Below are 21,236 nucleotides of genomic sequence, written 5' to 3'. Positions count from 1 at the left end.
GATGAGCTTCCTAGAAATAAGAAATATGCCAACAGCTGATAACCGTGATTGAACTCGAATAAATCACGATCATATAATCGCCCGGCCCTATTGGCAATAAATTGTCACTATAACGTCAAACAAAATTGGTGCGAAATCCAGGCCAGAGATGGTGGGACAAAGCAGAGAAAGAAATGACTTAAAGCAGGAAAGGACTGTGGATAGAGCTTGAAACAAGAGCATCAAGTGTGTACAGCTTGCAGTTTTCAATCAATAATAAAAGCAGGATCTCTCGGTCACTGCAACAAACCCGTCTAGACAAACTTTCTCAATGCACACAAAGCAACATATGCACGATGTATTAATTACAGTAACACATTTATTCTCTTAAGTACACACTGCGGGAAGGGGAGTAACAGTTTAAATAATCCTACTAAATTGAAGCTTCTTTGGACCCTCGTTGCTGAACGTGCTGTTTTCTTAACCCAATTGTTCATGCTTAATTCGGAGCAATTGATCAACTTCCCTTGAAGACTGGGTTTGTATTTTTATTGCAGCTCTTGGCTGCTGCTCCCAACTGGCATGACTGAGCTAAGTTTAAAGGTTCGGGGGAGGGATGGTTGATAATCAATACAAACATGTGCACATGCACGTAGGGCAGCCACTCATTATGTGTCCACCCACTAAATCAGTCCCATTTCTCAAATTGATCGGCTGTAAAAAAGCTTTCTACAACCCATGGAAAAAGCTACCGATTGTGTTCGGTTTTTGAATAGTCGGACTAATACATCTTAATTATGCGATTGAAAACAACATCTCTCGAGCGGGTGTGCGCCGCCGGAGGGGACCCTTAGTTTCGCACATGCAGCAGATACTATTCAATAAAAACATAGCAACAAATGTAATGAGGAGATTGCTTTGCAAATGAAAATAATGGAACATTTTGAAGTGCACCGATGGTAGGAAAAGAGAAACTGACATTTATTTAAGAAAGTAGCTAAGGAAATGGAGATTCCCTAACGAAATACGAGTGAGATGTAAGATACTGGAGCAGGAGTATAACAAGGCTAATAATAAAGAGTACACAAACCTCTCCACGCTCCAAACAGATATACTATAACTCTGTATTCCACACTGGCAAGATAGTCCAGAACAATAGCCACCTTTATCTGGAACTGTATCGGTCGGGACAAGAATGTTTTTTTCTTCGGATTTAAAACTCCTTCCATCTATCTACTGAGCCTTATGAATGAACTCTGACATAACCACAAGAGGGCTTCACGGTGGAAGAGGGGTTAGTGCGTCTGCCTCACAATAAGAGGTTCCTGCAGTCCTGGGTTCAAATCCAGGCTCGGGGTCTTTCTGTGTGGAGTTTGCATGTCGTGAATGCGTGGGTTCTCTCCGGGTACATCGGCTTCCTCCCACTTCCAAAGACATGCACCCGGGGATAGGTTGATTGGCAACACTAAAAATGGTCCCTAGTGTGTGAATGTGAGTGTGAATGTTGTCTGTCTATCTGTGTTGGCCCTGCGATGAGGTGGCGACTTGTCCAGGGTGTACCCCGCCTTCCGCCCGATTGTAGCTGAGATAGGCGCCAGCGCCCCCCGCGACCCCAAAAGGGAATAAGCGGTAGGAAATGGATGGATGGATGGATGGATAACCACAAGATTTGTTTCAATGATTTGCCGTTCGAAAATTCCTTCAAAAAACGGTCTCCTTTTTTCGAACCTGAGTCCGCTCCGAGACTTTCTTTGTAGTAGCGCCATGTTTGTAGCGTAATCTAAAATAATGTCTTGATGATGTCTTGTGTTTAACATCCGCATAGACGTATTTTTGTAATGTGCACCAATATTACAGCTGACATCAGGTACAATTGAGCTAGGCTGTTGATTTTTAAAGGCCTACTGAAAGCCACTACTAGCGACCACGCAGTCCGATAGTTTATATATCAATGATGAAATATTAACATTGCAACACATGCCAATACTAAATTGCAATTTTAAATTTCGCGCCTAAGTATCTTGCTGAAATGTCGCGGTATGATGACGCGTGCGCGTGACGTCACGCATTGTAGAGCACATTTTGTTCCAGCACCGTTCCCAACTATAAGTCGTTTGTTTTCATCGCATAATTCCACAGTATTCTGGACAACTGTTTTGCTGAATCTTTTGCAATTTGTTCAATGAATAATGGAGACGTCAAAGAAGAAAGCTGTAGGTGGGAAGCGGTGTATTGCGGCCGCTTTAGCAACACAAACACAGTTAGTGTTTCATTGTTTACATTCCCGAAAGATGACGGTGAAGCATTACTATGGAACAGAGCGGTCAAGCGAACACTGTTGGATTAGACCACACACACAAAGTACAGTGTATTATGCAACGATCATTTCGAAAGATCGTGTTTCGAAGAGGCTCCCTTGCGAAGGGCAGAGATGGGCATCGCCACCACCCGTCGACTGGTGCTGAAGAAAGGTGCGGGGCCGACCTTCAGGTTGTACAGGTACGACCATATAATCTCACTAAAACACTAGTAACACAATAAGAAGATAAGAGATTTTCCAGAATTATCCAAGTAAATGTGTCTATTAACATCTGAATAGCTCCCACTGCCCTCTAGACTTTTTTTTGTCTAGTCCTTCACTCTCACTTTCCTCATCCGCAAATCTTTCATCCTCGCTCAAATCAATGGGGAAATTGTCGATTTCTCGGTCCGAATCGCTCTTGCTGCTGGTGGGCATGATTGTAAACAATGTTCAGATGTGAGGAGCTCCAAAACCAGTGACGTCACGCGCACATCGTCTGCTACTTCCGGTACAGGCAAGGCTTTTTCATTAGCGACCAAATATGGCAATATCGCGAACTGATCAAGTATGACACATAGAATGGACCTGCTATCCCCGTTTAAATAAGAAAATCTAATTTCAGTAGGCCTTTAAGGGGCAGCAGATGCCTGCTCTGACATCATAGGTCATCCGGAAAGGCAATACATTAAGGACTCCCTCAGACTAAGGGAGGCACATGGCGTATAACCAATAGGGAGTGTGCATGGATACTGGGGCTTCACATGTACTTGTGAAAATACAAAAAAAATATTTAAGAAATCCAACTAATTTAGTGCATGGAAACAAGCAATCAATACTACGAACCTACATTTTACAAACTTTACAAAGTTAAAAAAGTAAGAAGCCATAGAAAGGTTAAAAAATAACTATGGATGTTCCGATCAGGGTTTTATACTGCTGATTTTGATACTAATCATACACGAGTGAGATCAGCCAAGACCAAGCACATGTGTTAACTGTAAATGTTTCTGATTGAGTACTGTTGACGTGGGCTGCTTCGTTTTAAGAAAAAAACAATTACGATTTGTCTCTCAAACATTGCGATTCGATTTTCAATTTCTATATATGAAAATGCACGAAACTGTAAATAACACGGAATGAAGACATGTTATTTTTAGACTGACAATCAACATATTATTGTCTGGAGGTTCCACCCATTGGAACAATATGCAATAATTGACTTAAAAAAATATTTGACTCAGAGCTTTTGTCCACATTGTGGTTTTAAACTGAGGAAATAATTAATTAAAACTATACAGTATCTATAATATAACCATCCATCCATTTCTACTGCTTGTCCCTCTCTGGTTCACAGGGGGTGCTGGAGCTTATCCCAGCTGCTTTCGTATAATATATCCATCCATCCATTTTCTACCGCTTATTCCCTTTTGGGGTCGCTGGCGCCTATCTCAGCTACAATCGGGCGGAAGGCGGGGTACACCCTGGACAAGTCGCCACCTCATCGCAGGGCCAACACAGATAGACAGACAACATTCACACTCACTTTCACACACTAGGGACCATTTAGTGTTGCCAATCAACCTATCCCCAGGTGTATGTCTTTGGAAGTGGGAGGAAGCCGGAGTACCCGGAGGGAACCCACGCATTCCAGGGGAGAACATGCAAACTCCACACAGAAAGATCCCAAGCCTGGATTTGAACCCAGGACTGCAGGACCTTCGTATTGTGAGTATAATAATAATAATTCAAGTATCCATTTAAAAGGATGTAAACTTATTTCTCATTACTGCAAAATTGTTTCCAATTGTATTGTAATTGGAAGGTAACTAACTTCCATCCATCCATCCATTTTCTACCGCTTATTCCCTTTGGGGTCGCGGGGGGCGCTGGTGCCTATCTCAGCTACAATACATCCGGGTTATGAAGGGTCGGGCGACATTTTGAAATCGTCACGCAGGTAGACAAAAGCACACAATATGGTAGTTTCGTGTTGGGTTAATGGGTGCACTAATCGCCGCCAAAGTTCAGTCAAACGTGGATTCTTTAGTATTCCAAAAATATGTTGCCACGAAGGCGAACTTACCCAGAAAATAAGGGCATGGTTAACCAGCATAAATAGGAAAGACGAGCTGCCCTCCCAGTCATCGAAGATATGTTCAGATCATTTTGTTACAGGTAAGCAAACGTTTTAAGCAATTTTATTTTTCTCATATTCAAACTAATTCTACGATATTATTTATTTACAGGCCCAGAAAACGCAGGTTATGTCCAATATTCTGATTCAAATCCATTTGAGGACCGTTTAAATATGTACACCAGTAGTCAGTACACGATCCAGATTGACAAAATTGCAACAGTTGCTTGTGCTTTGACAAATATGTGTGGATCTGTTGTGCCATTTAACTGAATGTAGCAGGCCAATTTATATGTTAAAGCTACTCAGTCAACACTCAATAAAGTCTTCACCATTTGTTTACTTTTTAACAAAGTTGTGTTTAGTCTTTGTTTTAGCAAGTCCCTGTTTAATACTTATAAATGAAAATTTCTGGAAGTTAAACCATTGACTATCAGGTGAATAAATTCTCAAGAAACTAAATTCCAGACTTGAATTTTTTGTCGTCATGCTGTACACATCTTTCACCCAACCATTCACGAACTGGTTGTAAGCCTCGAGTGATTTGAAAGCCATAGTATAAGCACTCTTGGAACAAACCAGATAATTTAGAACGCCTATGTATGTTATAGCAGGAAGGCATTTGTGGTCAGCAGTCATTTTACTTTTACAAACTTCGTACGGATCGATACCGATGCATTCTGTCTTGCTGTCGTATCTTTGTCTCGTTTGTTTATCCAAACCATCTCTGTACCGCTTCTTTGCGGTTTACTGACCATTTGCCTTGTTTTTGTAAGATTACTGATACCTGTTTTGTGCAGCGGAATGAAGCGAAGCGAGTAAACAATGAAAGCTCGCCTCTAAAAATGGCAGCGCGCAAAGCATCATGGGATGGGGTAATCGACTGTGAGAACTATGTATTGGGCAGAAGGCGGGGTAAACCCTGGACAAGTCGCCACCTCATAGAATAGAATAGAATAGAATGAACTTTATTGTCATTATATTTGCATATAATGAGATTAAAGACTCCAACTTAAGGTGCGGTAGTGGGAACAAATATGGGGTGAAATAAATGACATGAAAGTTAAAAAGGAAAAAACTAACAATTGAAATAAACAGACTACTATCCATCCATCCATCCATTTTCTACCGCTTATTCCCTTTCGGGGTCGCGGGGGGCGCTGGCGCCTATCTCAGCTACAATCGGGCGGAAGGCGGGGTACACCCTGGACAAGTCGCCAGCTCATCGCAGGGCCAACACAGATAGACAGACAACAGTCACACTCACATTCACACACTAGGGCCAATTTAGTGTTGCCAATCAACCTATCCCCAGGTGCATGTCTTTGGAAGTGGGAGGAAGCCGGAGTACCCGGAGGGAACCCACGCATTCACGGGGAGAACATGCAAACTCCACACAGAAAGATCCCGAGCCTGGATTTGAACCCAGGTCTGCAGGACCTTCGTATTGTGAGGCAGACGCACTAACCCCTCTGCCACCATGCTGCCCATAACTAACTTTGTTATCCTAAATAAATAAACAGACTCAAAATAAAATGTAAGTACACATTTTGCACTGAACATCTTAGAGTGCATTTTTTTTCTCAATTCAAAAACGAGGTCAGGCGTTGTCTTTTTGTTTGTTGCAATAACGAGATCGTGGCGTTCTCACTTGGTCGTCCATATGGATGGGCTTTTATGGCCCATCAGATTTGAAGCTGAAATATTTGGCTTAGAAAGTTGGCTTTGTAATCATAATTTTACCTCCTAATTTGTCTTACATGGCAGCACTTCTCACTATCTGTCTGTACGTGCGTCCTGTTTTTATACGGCCCGCTCTCAGCCCGCCGGGACAAAGATTGTGAACGACTGAAAACAGGGCTCACTGCCTTCAGTTAATTCTACTGTTAAATAAACGCACCTCCTCTTGCGGTTATGTAATCACACTTAATTAAAACCTCAATGTCAGTTTGTGCAGCCCTGGAGTGAGTGTAAGTACTTTTTGAGCACATTCAACAGTATTGCATTCATTTTGATAATAAAAAATGTTATCACAATAACGGTGTAAAGAAATAGTTTTTGCACGGCGGCTGCAATGAGAGATTTTTTTTTTATCACACCCATGTTAAAAAGACAATTACAACGTTGACGGTGTGCATTTATTAGAATAAAATGAAGGTTAGGGCAAGGTGTATTCCCTCTAAAGTGTGTTCATCCAATTATTCCAACAAACCAATCGCACTACTGTAAAATAATCTATAGCTGCAGCTGTAGTAACTGGTGAGCAAGGGAGTACAACAAGTCAACAGTTAAGAAATAGAAGGCATTATTTTACATTTAAGTGGCAATAAACTTGATGCACTTTTTTTTGTACAATTGCAATAGATGAACATGGATCATTTGAATTACATGTTTTTTTTTGGCTCACTTTGTCCCATATCATCTGGTGTACATATATATATATATATATATATATATATATATATATATATATATATATATATATATATATATATATATATATATATATATATATATATATATATATATATATATATATATATATATACATACATATATATATATATATATATATATATATATATATATACTAGGGGTGTAACGGTACACAAAAATTTCGGTTCGGTACGTACCTCGGTTTAGAGGTCACGGTTCGGTTCTTTTTCAGTACAGTAAGAAAACAACAAAATATACATTTTTGGGTTATTTATTTACCAAATTTGTAAACAATGGCTTTATCCTTTTAACATTGGGAACATTATAATAATTCTACCCACGTTAATCCACATTAAACTGCCTCAAATTGTTGCTTGGATTAAATAAAATTACAAAACCTTTCTTCTACATATAAAAAGTGCAACATTAAACAGTTTCAAGTCAACTAATCATGCTTATTTTATTACAGCATTTGGGAAGCCTGTAGTTGACTTTTATTATATACACACACACACACACACATGCACTCACACGCAAGCACACACACACACGCGCACATGCACACACACACACGCGCACATGCACACACACAGCAAAATTAGCTAACGTAACGCTAAAAGCTACATAGCCTTTACCTCAACTATGAGCGAGGTGAGCTGCAGTTTAAGTTTCTAGAAGGTCAACGGGCTCATAGTGATGTTTGTAATTGTTGTGACTGGGAAAGGTTTTTTTATAATTTGGGGAGTGTACGATGTCAGCTGCTCACCTGCTAAACACATACTGCTCATCTCGACGTCGGAGCACTGACAACATGCGCTCTGAATACGCACTGCTGATTGGCTGTTACATCGCTCTGAATACGCACTGCTGATTGGCTGTTACATCGCTCTGAATACGCACTGCTGATTGGCTGTTACATCGCTCTGAATACGCACTGCTGATTGGCTTTGTATGTAACCAATCAGATGGTTGTGTGGGCGGTACAATGCTGAGGCAGAAAGCAGAGCAGCTTGTTAAGACTTTAGCTTACAAACTCGTTCGATACACCCTCGTACCGAACCGAAACCCCCGTACCGAAACGGTTCAATACAAATACACGTACCGTTACACCCCTAATATATACACACACACATACAAGTTGTACTTTAAAAAGGGGTCACAACTCAGTTTTGTTTCTACATTTAAAACACTTCCTTGAGCAGGGTTTTCCCTTAATGTATTTGATTGTGCTGGTGCGCCACGGCAAAATATTAGCCGCCACGCCACAAAAATTAGGGTTTCTTTAACGTGGAAACAAAATAAATTGATATAATGTATTTAGGGCTGTAGCGATTCGTTGACTCGGTCGATGTCATCGATTACGTAAATACGTCGACGTGATGTTCCTTATTTTGATGCGTCAAGACAAGATGGCCAACCATAAAGATAAAGATGCCTTTGTGTTCCAATCGCTAGGCCACCGATCATTATTAGCCAATTTCTGTGGCAATGTTTGCAGTCGCCAGATGCCAATCAATGTTGATCACGAGAAAAATATTATTTATGGCTCATTCATGCGTTGCAGCTTGGTCTGTTTGTTGTCAGGTGAGGCTACTAAGATTGCTGCAGAACAGCTACTGCTTATCTATGTACATACTCAGTGCAGAGCGGCTGCTCTAAGTTTATAAAATCCACAATTTTGGCAAATAGACTACATTGATTGCAAGTTTTAACATCACCGTGGACTGGAGAAAGATGCTGAAAATGCGACATATCGCACTAGCTTGACTCAATTTTCACCTATTTATTTACAAGCCGAACATGTGTTTTCGTCGTACATAAGGTTTGTGAATGATAAAGATCACATCTCTTCCCAATGTTGGCATATTTCCAGTATGACTGATGTGATGATATGGTCAGGGTGAAAAAGCATTACTCCAGTGACGTAGAATATACGGAAATTGCCGAAGCTATTCGGAGCGGGATATACAAAACGGCTGACTGAATTTGTATCATTTTGTGATGTTTAGACGGTATTTTCACATAATTTGCGGATTGTAAATACAATTGGATATGGTTTAATGGAAACAATGAAACACAGTTAAGCATATAAAGTCAACTTGATTTTCCACTCTGTAACTTTGAGATACATTTTAAATGTACCAGTGAACCATGTAGAATACCACAATATACTGTATTGTGTTATGTTACGTATTGTGAAGTCCTTGCAAATACCAGCCCTACTGTGAGTCTGCACCTCATTTCTAACCATAGAGGAGCGAACACATTGCAGTTGGCCATATTGCACCCCCCCTCCCAAAAATCTGTAAACCTGGGGGTAAAACACTGACAACTGCTTCTTCCTACTGCATAGCGAATTGTGCAAGTAGAAACCATATTATGTTCCTTATTATAAAAAGACCAAACATGTTCAAAATAAACTGTACCATTACTGTATCAATCTAGGTCGTGTGACAGAACACAGACTTCCTGGATGCGCCAGGTCACAGGATCCTTGGCACACTGATGTAACCGTACACGGGTAAGCAAGAGGATCGATGTTCGCTTGAGACCGCTGCAATGCATAAAATGCGAAACTCAGTGTGAAGCATCTACTGGACTCATGGCAAAATTCCTAGTACAATCATTCCAGATCACCACGGACATGTTTTTTTTATGTAGAAGGATGGCCTCATCATTCAGTGGGTTCACATCCAAGAGAATACACATTTCCGACTGTGATGACATTGATTTGGTAACACCAACTGTGTTCACTCTGTTAACACACTTCCAGTTTCTCATGGTCCTCCTCAAACTCAAGGTTTTCCGTCACGTTCCTTTTTATTGGGAAAACAATCATTATTGAGACGGATCACTTAGCAGTTGAACAAAACAACATTAATCAAACACTAACTTGGTTTCCCACTTCTTTTATTCTGTCACAATAGTCATTGAATTTACGTCATGCATAAATTACGGTATTGCAACAGCAGAAATGACAGAACCGCAAAGCAATCCTTTTTCAAAATAGACAAAAAAAACTGAAAAATGATTAGGCACGCTATCCAACAATGTCAACAACCAAACTTGCCTGACCTTTGGTATCTCAATGCACACTGGCAAACAAACAATTTCACATTTATTTAGTACAAAAGCAGTCAGTCTTAATTACTGTTTTCTTCCAAATAGACAACAATCAAGAACTAAATACCAGAGGAGATGGATCGGTAGGTTGAAAAATATAATCCATTAAACCCACTTAACTTAATAGAAGAGGAATATTTTTGTTTCTTGTACATTTCAACAATCAGTTACAAAGCAAAGAAGCAAATACAGAATACATAAACCTGATTAAAACCTGCTGCGTTTTGGAGAACTAGTTCCAATTCAGATCTACTTACAAAATCAGATGTTTAGGACATTTTAGCAACATTAGGCATATTTCCCTGCTGCACACACAGTCTTTACCCTGACTGGTGTGGCTTTCAGACGTAACTGCCCGCTGATTGATTGATTGAGACTTATTAGTAGATTGCACAGTACAGTACATATTCCGTACAACTGACCACTAAACAGGTTTTTCAACATGTTTAAATCAGGGTCCACGTTAATCAATTCATGGTACAAATATATACTATCAGCATAATACAGTCATCACACAAGCTGATGGACATTTTTGTTTTCAGAGGATACTTCTTCTACCCAATGGAAAGTTGACATCTTTACATTTCTCATTCATGGCATATAATGAGTAAGAATCAATCGATTATCGGTGCCAACATAATATATGGCGTATATGGATAAACAAAAATGCTGATAAGTAGACAGTAAGTTAGCAGTAATAACCAGTTTGCGCTGCCGTTACAAATTGAGAATAGGAAGTGAACATATGCGTTAGTAATTGCCATGAAATGGAAAAGCGGTAGGATTTAATAAGCTTTGGTTCTTCCTATTCTTTTCGGACATGTTGTAAAGAGAAATAAAAATATGTAAAATATGTCATGTATCATATTGAAAGTGTATACATGTTTGAAATAAACTTTAACCTATCAACCAACCAATTAATAAGTCAGGGTTCCTCACGAGTAAACCTTACAATGTATTACAATTAGAGATGTCCGATAATATCGGACTGGTGATATTATCAGCAGATAAATGCTTTAAAATGTAAAATCGGAAATTATCGGTTTCAAAAAGTAAAATCTATGACTTTTTAAAACGCCGCTGTACGGAGTGGTACACGGACGTTGGGAGAAGTACAGAGCGCCAATAAACCTTAAAGGCACTGCCTTTGCGTGTCGGCCCAATCACATAATATCTACGGCTTTTACACACACGAGTAAATGCCACGCATACTTGGTCAACAGACATACAGGTCACACTGAGGGTGGCCGTATAAACAACTTTAACACTGTTACAAATACAGTATGCGCCACACTGTGAACCCACACCAAACAAGAATGACAAACACATTTCGGGAGAACATCCGCACCGTAACGCAACATAGACACAACAGAAAAAAATACCCAGAACCCTTTGCAGCACTAACACTTCCAGGATGCTACAATATATAACCCCCTATCCCCCAACCACGCCCACCTCAACCTCCTCATGCTCTCTCAGGAAGAGCATGTCTCAACTTCCCAGCAGCTGTTTTGAGGCATGTTAAAAAAAATAATGCACTTTGTGACTTCAATAATAAATATGGCAGTGCCATGTTAGCATTTTTTTCCATAACTTGAGTTGATTTATTTTGGAAATACCTTGTTACATTGTTTAATGCATCCAGCGGGGCATCACAACAAAATTAGACATAATAATGTGTTCATTCCACGACTGTATATATATCGATATCGGTTGATATCGGAATCGGTAATTAAGAGTTGGACAATATCGGATATCGGCAAAAAAGCTATCATCGGACAGCTCTAATTACAATTCAAACTGTTATAAAATTATTTAGCTTGCAAGTTATTGCAATGTAAAAAAAAAAATGTTTTTACCAATTTTCATGAGATTTTTCTTTTTTTGAAATGCAAATGTTGATGCTCCTCTGTAATAAAAGTTGTTTGTAAAATCCCCTAATGTTTTTTGTTTGCTAAACCAACCACAACATTAGCGCTGCATAAAACATTATGTCCGGTCAGACGCTTCCTAAAAAATAATGTTAAAAAAACAACTTGAAGCCTTGTCCAGTTGTTTACTGACGTACACTAATCACGTTTAGCTACATTTTTCAGCAAATGAATATCGCTTCCAAATACCGGTTATCAACTTCCTTGACTACTGATAATCGTATATGTATCAGCCATTAAAAAAAAAAACATATCGGTCGACCTCTAATAGTGAAATACATTTGGCGTAGGCACATTGGTTTTGCAAAGGGGAAAACAATGCCGTAGTGCTGTCTGATTCAAACTTCTGTGACCTTTGCAACATAACTGTTTGTCATTGATTGAGCTGCATCAACAGCTGCTGTAAGCACGTTGCTTACAAATGTTTGGACAAAGAGCAGAAGTAGGACAGTGGTACCTCGGGTTCCGTACAGCCCCCCACCCCGTTGAATTTTTTGCCAAAAGTTTGCCCCGGTTTTCGTATACGGTCTTAGTTATTATATAGCAAAGCATTGTGCGTAGTACACCGGTCTCAAACGTTATAATAAAAATAATAGGGCTGGGCGATATTGCCTTTTATTAATATCTCAGTATTTTTATGCATTATCGCGATATACGATATATATCTCGATATTTTGCCTTAGCCTTGAATGAACACCTGATGCATATAATTACAGCAGTATGATGATTCTATGTGTCTATATTAAAACATTCTTCTTCATACTGCATTAATATATGCTACTTTTAAACTTTCATGCAGAGGGAAATCACAACTAAGTCAATTTACCAAAACTGTATCTATTAAATACTCTCTTGCGGGTGACTTTTTAAATGAAAGAACAAATTAGTAGTGCTGCTACATTTTGTAGCAACGCTTCTAATGCATTCTTTGCATATTGCTTCTGTCAGCTGAATATCTTCTCGCTTGAAGCCAAACCACCGCCAGATGATGGACCCCCTGCTGTTTTTTGGGCATTAATTGTTCTTCCTCTATTTGTGATCAGTTTCGCACCTTCTCTTTCTTGTAATGTCACTCGCTCCGCTTGCACGACCTGCCTCAGCTAACGTTAGCCATGCTGCTACCTTTCTGCTCGGCGAGAGCGTATGACGCTACACGCGTGACAGTATGTAAGAATGTGGGCTTGTTTTACGTCTCTGTGAGAAGGAGAGACGAGAAGGAGTGAGAAACGCCTGTAGTGTAATGCCCGCAGCTAAAAGCAACTGCGTGAGAACATATACTCAAATATTACGATATGGTCATTTTCTATATCGCAGAGGCAAATCCGCAATATATCGTTATATCGATATATCGCCCAGCCCTACTGGGAAGGCAGCACTTTCTTAAAGGGGAACATTATCACCAAACATATGCAAGCGTCAATATATACCTTGATGTTGCAGAAAAAAGACTATGTATTTTTTTAACCGATTTCCGAACTCTAAATGGGTGGATTTTGGCGAATTAAACGCCTTTCTGTTTATCGCTCTGGAGGGGATGACGTCAGAATGTGACGTCGCCGAGGTAATACAGCCGCCATTTTCATTTTCAACCCATTGTAAACATTGGGTCTCAGCTCTGTTATTTTCCGTTTTTTCGACTATTTTTTGGAACCTTGGAGACATCATGCCTCGTCGGTGTGTTGTCGGAGGGTGTAACAACACTAACAGGGAGGGATTCAAGTTGCACCACTGGCAAGAAATCTGCCGCCAGTCAACGAAATCACAAAGGTGAGTTTTGTTGATGTTGTTGACTTATGTGCTAATCAGACATATTTGGTCACGGCATGACTGCCAGCTAATCCATGCTAACAAGCTACGCTAATCGATGCTAACATGGTATTTACGCTAGCTGTATGTACATTTAAAACTAGATACCCACATTTAATGCGAAACAAACACTTACCAATCGACGGATTTAAGTTGCTCCAGTGTCACAAGATGCGAAAGTCCTGATCGTTTGGTCCGCACATTTTACCGGCGATGCTAATAAGGCAGCCATGCTATGAGCCACTTCATTAGGTACACCCATGCTATGGCCGAATAGCGTCAATAGCTATTCGCTCAATATCTTCAATTTCGTTTTCGCTATCTGCCTCCATACTCCGACCATCTGTTTCAATACATGCGTAATCTGTTGAATCGCTTAAACCGCTGAAATCCGAGTCTGAATCAGAGCTAATGTCGCTATATCTTGCTGTGGTAACCGCCATGTTGTTTGTATTGGCAGCCCTGTATGACGTCACAGGGAAATGGACGGTCACATCGCAAATAGGGAAAATCAAGAACTTTAAAGCTTTTTTAGGGATATTCCGGGAGGTGTAAAATTTAAAAAAAAACTTCGAAAAATAAAACAAGCCACTGGGAACTGATTTTTATTGTTTTTAACCCTTTTGAAATTGTGATAATGTTCCCTTTTAAGAGGTGCTCAAACACGAGTCTTGTGTGTTAAATGATGTTATACTGATGTTAAATGTGTATCCCTCTATTTTATTTATATGTATTTCACTTTGTTTTTAAAGCATGTAAATCTTAATAATTTTCATGTTTTTAAGTTAAGTGTTCTGGTACAATTTGGTCTTCGGCAGACCTGGAATTGATTATTTATGAAAACCGAGGTACCACTGAATTAAAGTCCTCTGATTTGTTTCACTTTTGTTGGTGCTTTTTGGGCAAGTTGTTATGGGTGGTCACAACACATTTGTAAAACTAATAGCAAAATTTTGCAAGGCTCTGGCATGAGCATTTAATGATTGTTTTAAAATGTGATTATTCAGACTGAAATTATTTCTAATAGGAACAATTCCTTCAATTTTCCAATGTTTCAGTCTTTGGCTGACCTTTTGGAATGGATTCCTAGCAAAAACTGAGGTACCCACGTACTTGTTGGAATGTGGTACATTCAACTTTACAGTCAATTAGGGCTGGGCGATATATCAACATACGCGATATATCGCGGGTTTATCTCTGTGCGATATAGAAAATGACTATATCGTAATATTCGAGTATACGTTCTCACGCAGTTGTTTTAGCTGCGGGCATTACACTACAGGCTCTTCTCACTCTTCCTTGTCTCTCCTTCTCACGGATAGCAAGTTTTAATGTAGACACATAGAATCACCATACTGCTGTGATAATATGTATCAAGTGTTAATTCAAGGCTAAGGCAAAATACCGAGATATCGCGATATGGCCTAAAAATACAGATATATAAAAAAAGGCCATATCGCCCAGCCCTACGGTCAATGTTGCTGAAGATGAAGAAAAGAACAGTTACTCACCTACTCGTGCAATACCATGTTGGCCTTCAGAAGATAGGTATCGATCCAATATCGATTTAGAAGGCAATAATTTAACAACTTAATCTTTACTAAAAAAATAAATAATTAGACCTAAGAATGGCACAGTTCATGTGATGTTTAGCACTTTTAATATAAGGACATTAAATGTTATATAAGTCTGTTTGCCAGTCGGGTGTATCATCGAAACAAAAATGGGGGATAAAAGGTCATACCAGATGCCAACGCCTCAAGGCAATATCTCTAATTACAACACAAAAACGTTCAGCTACAGAAGCCACCACAAATACAAACTCCACAACACAATAAGAAGCCACAACTCAACTTTAACCACCAATAATTCCACGGACAAAAGGGAAGTGACAGCGGAACAAGTTCGCCAACAAACCAGCTGGAAACGGAAGATTATAAACAGTTTAATAAATACTTACAGTATATTATTACAGGAAAAGTTGAAAAATATATTCATATATATGACAAAAAAAGTGGTCACACTTCACTTTGTTTATTACACCCCATCCATCCATTTTCTACAGCTTGTCCCTTTCGGGGTCACTGGAGCCTATCTCAGGTATGTGTCGCCCGAACTTGTCCACTGTAATTTCCGTCATGTTTTTATTAAAATAAGAGTAGTGGCAGGTTATACCACTCATTCAATCTGAAAATATGTGGTTGCACTTAATTTCTAAATAAATATTTACTCCTAATTCAACCTGAAGAGATGTTGGTTGCATTTTATTTTCAATATCAACCTGTTTATACACAACTTTGCCACGAGTGGTATACACAGGCTCCATGTCGTGGTTCGCCTATATTCAAACACAGTGTTACTATTCAAACTGTGTGTAATATTAAAATGGCCAATATTTTAAATATAATTGTTAAACAAAACTTTTGCTTTGTTTTTCATTAATACTTGGGTCTACTATGCTACTGTAATTTAATGTTGGTCGTCATGGCGGTACTTGGGTGGGGGTTTAGTTGAGAACCAGTCAACCAAAAGAAGGAAATGCAAAAAGTCTGAATCAATAGGTAATTTGATGATTACAGTATTTGATGTCAATAGTATCAGTGACGTGGTGTCAGGGGAGGCAGGTGAGGCAGTGCCTCACCTTGCCACCAGGTGGCTTAACCATGAAATGTTCAATAAATAATAAAATAAAATAAGTTTGAATATTTCTCTTTTGGTCTATGCTTTCTATGTGATTTTGGTGAGGTTCCTGTGTATTTTGATCATTTTCATGGTCAAAACCGCGGAAATTCCATGTTTCCTCATCAAAATAACGCAGCAAACGAGAAGTGAGGCAGCCACAGTCAGTGCCTCCTGAGGCAGCCACAGTCAGTGCCCCCTGAGGCAGCCACTGGTGGAGCCTCCACAGCTACACACAAAGTGTATTGAGCGTGTGCGTGCGAGTTTGTCGCCAAAGGGAAAAGGCAGCCCACGAGGCAGCAAGTACTTCTGCCTCGCAGTAGGGGGCGATATATTGTGAACTTGCCGTTCAATGCCTCAGCAGTACTCTGACTCGCTACAGTGGGAGAAGTGCTAGCAGACACGTGTCTCCAGCGGAAACCAGCATTTTTGAATTTTACTGTTTTTAATCTGTATTTATAACAAACGTAGCATTTTTATTAGAGCAAGCCAGCGTTTATGGGTGTTTTTTGTCAAATGCAAAAATATTGTTTTATTGCTTGGAATGAAATTGAATTAAATGAATGAGTCTGCCAATATGGAGGATTGTATACTGTATCCAAGATGACATACTTCTCTAAACTGGATTTGAAGACAAAATAAATGTGATCATACAAAGTACGTTTTCATAGAAGATAGCTATTGATGCTTCAGAAACAAACACAGAAAGGTAAGATATACTCATATTACTTGATTTATTTTGTTAAAAGCAAATGGGACCAAAAAGTATTTAATAACAACTTTATCAAATACTATTTGGACCCATTTATCATATCATATAATATCACTATGATAACCTTTTTATGAAAGCGAATAACTCTCTTCTTTTTCCTGTTACTCTAATGCAGTGTTTTTCAACTTTTCTTGAGCCAAGGCACATTTGTTTATGTTGGAAAAAATCCGAAGGGACACCACCAGCAGAAATCATTAAAAAAACAAAACTCAATCAACAGTAAAAAGTTGTTGTCGCTATTGTTGGATGACTTTTAACCATAATCGACCAAGCATCACGAAAGCAGTGTTTTTCAACCTTTTTTTAGGCAAGGCACATTTTTTTTCATAAAAAAATACAGAGGCACACCACCAGCAGAAAACGTTAAAAAATAAAACTCCACTGGGTCGTCGTGCCTTATTTTGAGTTTGTTGCCGTTTTCCAGTTAGTGCTTTAGTTCTTGTCTTGCGCTGTTATTTTGGTGGCCCTTCCTGTTTTGTTGGTGTTTTCCTGTAGCAGTTTCTTTTCTTCCTTTGAGCGCTATTCCGTGCACCTGCTTTGTGTTAGCAAGCAACACTAATTTGTTGGTATCCTTCTTTGTGTGGACATTGTTGATTGTCATGTCATGTGCGGATGTACTTTTGCTGATGTAAGTTTTTGCTGTCCTCCAGCATTCTGTTTCTGTTTACTGTGTAGCCAGTTCATTTTTACTTTTGCTTTGCATAGCCATTTCCTTTTAATTTCACTTTTATTCATTATTGGTTTAAGCATTACATACCTTTTTACCTGTACACTGCCTCCCGCTGTGGTCTGCATATCGGTATCACAACAAACCATCCTTGTCTAACCCGACACGTTCTGACTTTTACAAAGCAGTTAACTACCTGCTGCCACCTACTGACATGGAGTATTACATGGTTACCCTGCCGAGTTCTTCACAGCACAGACACTACGCAACTGCACATTATTTGCAGATTATAATTATTGATTTGCAAAAAATATTTTTGGGGCCAATTAGGTGATGTTGCATAATTTCCCACAGCACACCAGACAATATCTCACGGCACACAGTGTTTGAAAAACACTGCACTATAGCTCTTGTCTTAAAGTAGGTGTACTGTCACATCACGCCGTGACTTATTTGGACTTTTTTTGGCTGTTTTCTTGTGTCTATTGTTTTAGTTCTCGTCTTGCGCTCTTATTTTGGTGGCTTTTTGTCTTTTTTCGGTATTTTCCTGTAGCAGTTTAATGTCTTCCTTTGAGCGATATTTCCCGCATCTACTTAGTTTCAGCAATCAAGAATATTTCAGTTGTTTTTAATCATTCTTTGTGGGGACATTGTTGATTGTCATGTCATGTTCGGATGTACAGTGTGGACGCCGTCTTTGCTCCACAGTAAGTCTTTGCTGTAGTCCAGCATTCGGCTTTTTGTTTACTTTTTAGCAGTATTAGTTTTGTTCTGCATAACCTTCCCTAAGCTTTAATGCCTTTTCTTTGGGGCACTCCCCTTTTTTTTTTGGTTTCAGCATTTGATACCTTTTTACCTTCATGCTGCCTCCTGCTGTTTCAGACATCGACAAAGCAAATAGCTACCGGCTGCCACCTACTGATATGGAAGAGTATTACACGGTTACTCTGCCGAACTCTAGACAGCACCGACACTCAACAACAACACACCGTTTGCAGACTATAATTACTAGTTTGCAAGAAATATTTTTAACCCAAATAGTTAATTTTAGAAAAACACTGATCTAATGTCTAATGATTAGAGCAGTGGTTCTTAACCTGGGTTCGATCCAACCCTAGGGGTTCGGTGATTCGGCCTCAAGGGTTCGGCGGAGCCTCTGCCACTGAGGTGAAGATACACCGGACTCATTGTGTAAATAAAAAATTCTCCCTATTGCCGTGTTATGGATACACCCAAACAATGTTCCTTCTAATTTTCCATCTGATTTGCAGGTGTGTAATGTGTTGTGAGTTCATGCACTGTGTTGGTTGTGTTCTTTGAACAAGGTGATATTCATGCACGGTTCATTCTGTGCGCCAGTAAAAAAAAAACATACCGTATTTTTCGGACTATAAGTCACAGTTTTTTCCATAGTTTGGCCAGGGGTGCGACTTATACTCAGGATTGATTGATTGATACTTGTATTAGTAGATTGCACAGTACAGTACATATTCCGTACAATTGACCACTAAATGGTAACACCCGAATACATTTTTAAACTTGTTTAAGTCGGGGTCCACGTTAATCAATTCATGGTAAGGAGCAACTTTTGTGTGAAATTATTAACACATTAACGTAAAATATCAAATATTATTTAGCTCATTCACGTAAGAGACTCGACGTGTAAGATTTCATGGGATGTAGCAATTAGGAGTGACAGATGGTTTGGTAAATGTATAGCATGTTCTATGTGTTAGTTATTTGAATGACTTTTACCATAATATGTTAGGTTAACATACCAGGCACCTTCTCCGTTGGTTATTTATGCCTCATATAACGTTTGATTGATATTGATTGATTGATACTTTTATTAGTAGATTGCACAGTACAGTACATATTCCGTACAATTGACCACTAAATGGTAAAACCCCAATAAGTTTTTCAACTTGCTTAAGTCGGGGTCCATGTTAATCAATTCATGGTAACACTTATTTCACTTATTCAGCCTGTTATTCACCATTCTTTATTTATTTTAAATTGCCTTTCAAATGTCTATTCTTGGTGTTGAGTTTTATCAAATAAATTTCCCCCAAAAATGTGACTTATACTCCAGTGCGACTTATGTTTTATTTCTTCTTTATTATGCATTTTCAGCAGGTGCGACTTATACTCCGGAGCGACTTATACTCCGAAAAATACGGTATAACTTTATCTTGAATTTAAAAACATTTTTATTTTTCACTAAAGAAGGTTTCAGTGACTGCGCATATGAAACTGGTAGGGTTCGGTACCTCCCACAAGGTTAAGAACCACTGGATTAGAGCTTATCAGTTCACTGCTCTATACATCAGGGGTGCCCACACTTTTTCTGCAGGCGAGCTACTTTTCAATTGACCAACTCGAGGGGATCTACCTCATTTATATATATCATTTATATTTATTTATTTATGAAAGAGACATTTTTGTAAACAAGTTAAATGTAATGATAATACAAGCATGTGTAACACATATAGATGTCTTTCTTTCACGAAGACAAGAATATAAGTTGGTGTATTACCTGATTCTGATGACTTGCATTGATTGGAATCAGACAGTAATGATGATCACGCCCACATTTTCAAATGGAGGAGAAAAAAAGTTGTCCTTTCTGTACAATACCACATGAAAGTGGTTGGTTTTTGGCATCTAATTCATCCAGCTTCCATACACTTTACAAGAAAAACATTGGCGGCAAATTCCGTAGCTTGCTTGATTGACATTCACGGCACCCGAGGGTCTTGTGAGATGACGCTGGCTGCTGCCAGTTCATTATTATGAAAAAATGACAGAGAGGAAGGCGAGAAACACTTTTTATTTCAACAGACTTTCGCGCCGTCCCTTCCGTCAAAACTCTAAAGGCCGACTGCACATTTCCTATCTTCACAATAAAAGCCCTGCTTCATGCTGCCTGCGCTAACAAAATAAGAGTCTCGGAAAGCTGGCGTGCACAAGTGATGTGCACGCCAGCTTTCTGAGGGATCGCTTGTGCACGCCAGTTTTCCGAGACTCTGTATTTAGTTAGCGCAGGCAGCATGAAGCAGGGCTTTTATTGTGAAGATAGGAAATGTGCAGTCGGCCTTTAGAGTTTTGACGGAAGGTACGGCACGAGAGTCTGTTGAAATAAAAAGTGTTTCTCGCCTTCCTCTCAGTCATATTTCAATAATAATGATCTTGCAGCAGCCAGCGTCATCTCACAAGACCCTCCGGTACCGTGAATGTCATTTAAGTGACGTCTTGGTGAAGATTGATGATCACTCATTTTTAGGTCTATTTTTTTTAAAAGCCTGGCTGGAGATCGACTGACACACCCCCCGCGGTCGACTGGTAGCTCGCGATCGACGTAATGGGCACCCCTGGTATAGAGTAAACTACAACTACACAGCCAAAAA

General features: G+C 39.4%; 1 protein-coding gene across 2 annotated transcripts in view; it reads right to left on the bottom strand.

The window, feature by feature from the left end:
• LOC133544350 (activin receptor type-2A-like) overlaps positions 1–21,236 on the bottom strand; it is a 101,475-nt gene that overhangs the window by 79,222 nt on the left and 1,017 nt on the right. The gene's annotated exons all lie outside the window — the stretch shown is intronic.

The sequence above is a fragment of the Nerophis ophidion genome, linkage group LG27, assembly GCF_033978795.1.
Source record: "Nerophis ophidion isolate RoL-2023_Sa linkage group LG27, RoL_Noph_v1.0, whole genome shotgun sequence".
Lineage (NCBI taxonomy): Eukaryota > Metazoa > Chordata > Actinopteri > Syngnathiformes > Syngnathidae > Nerophis > Nerophis ophidion.
This window is presented reverse-complemented; position numbering and strand designations above follow the sequence as displayed.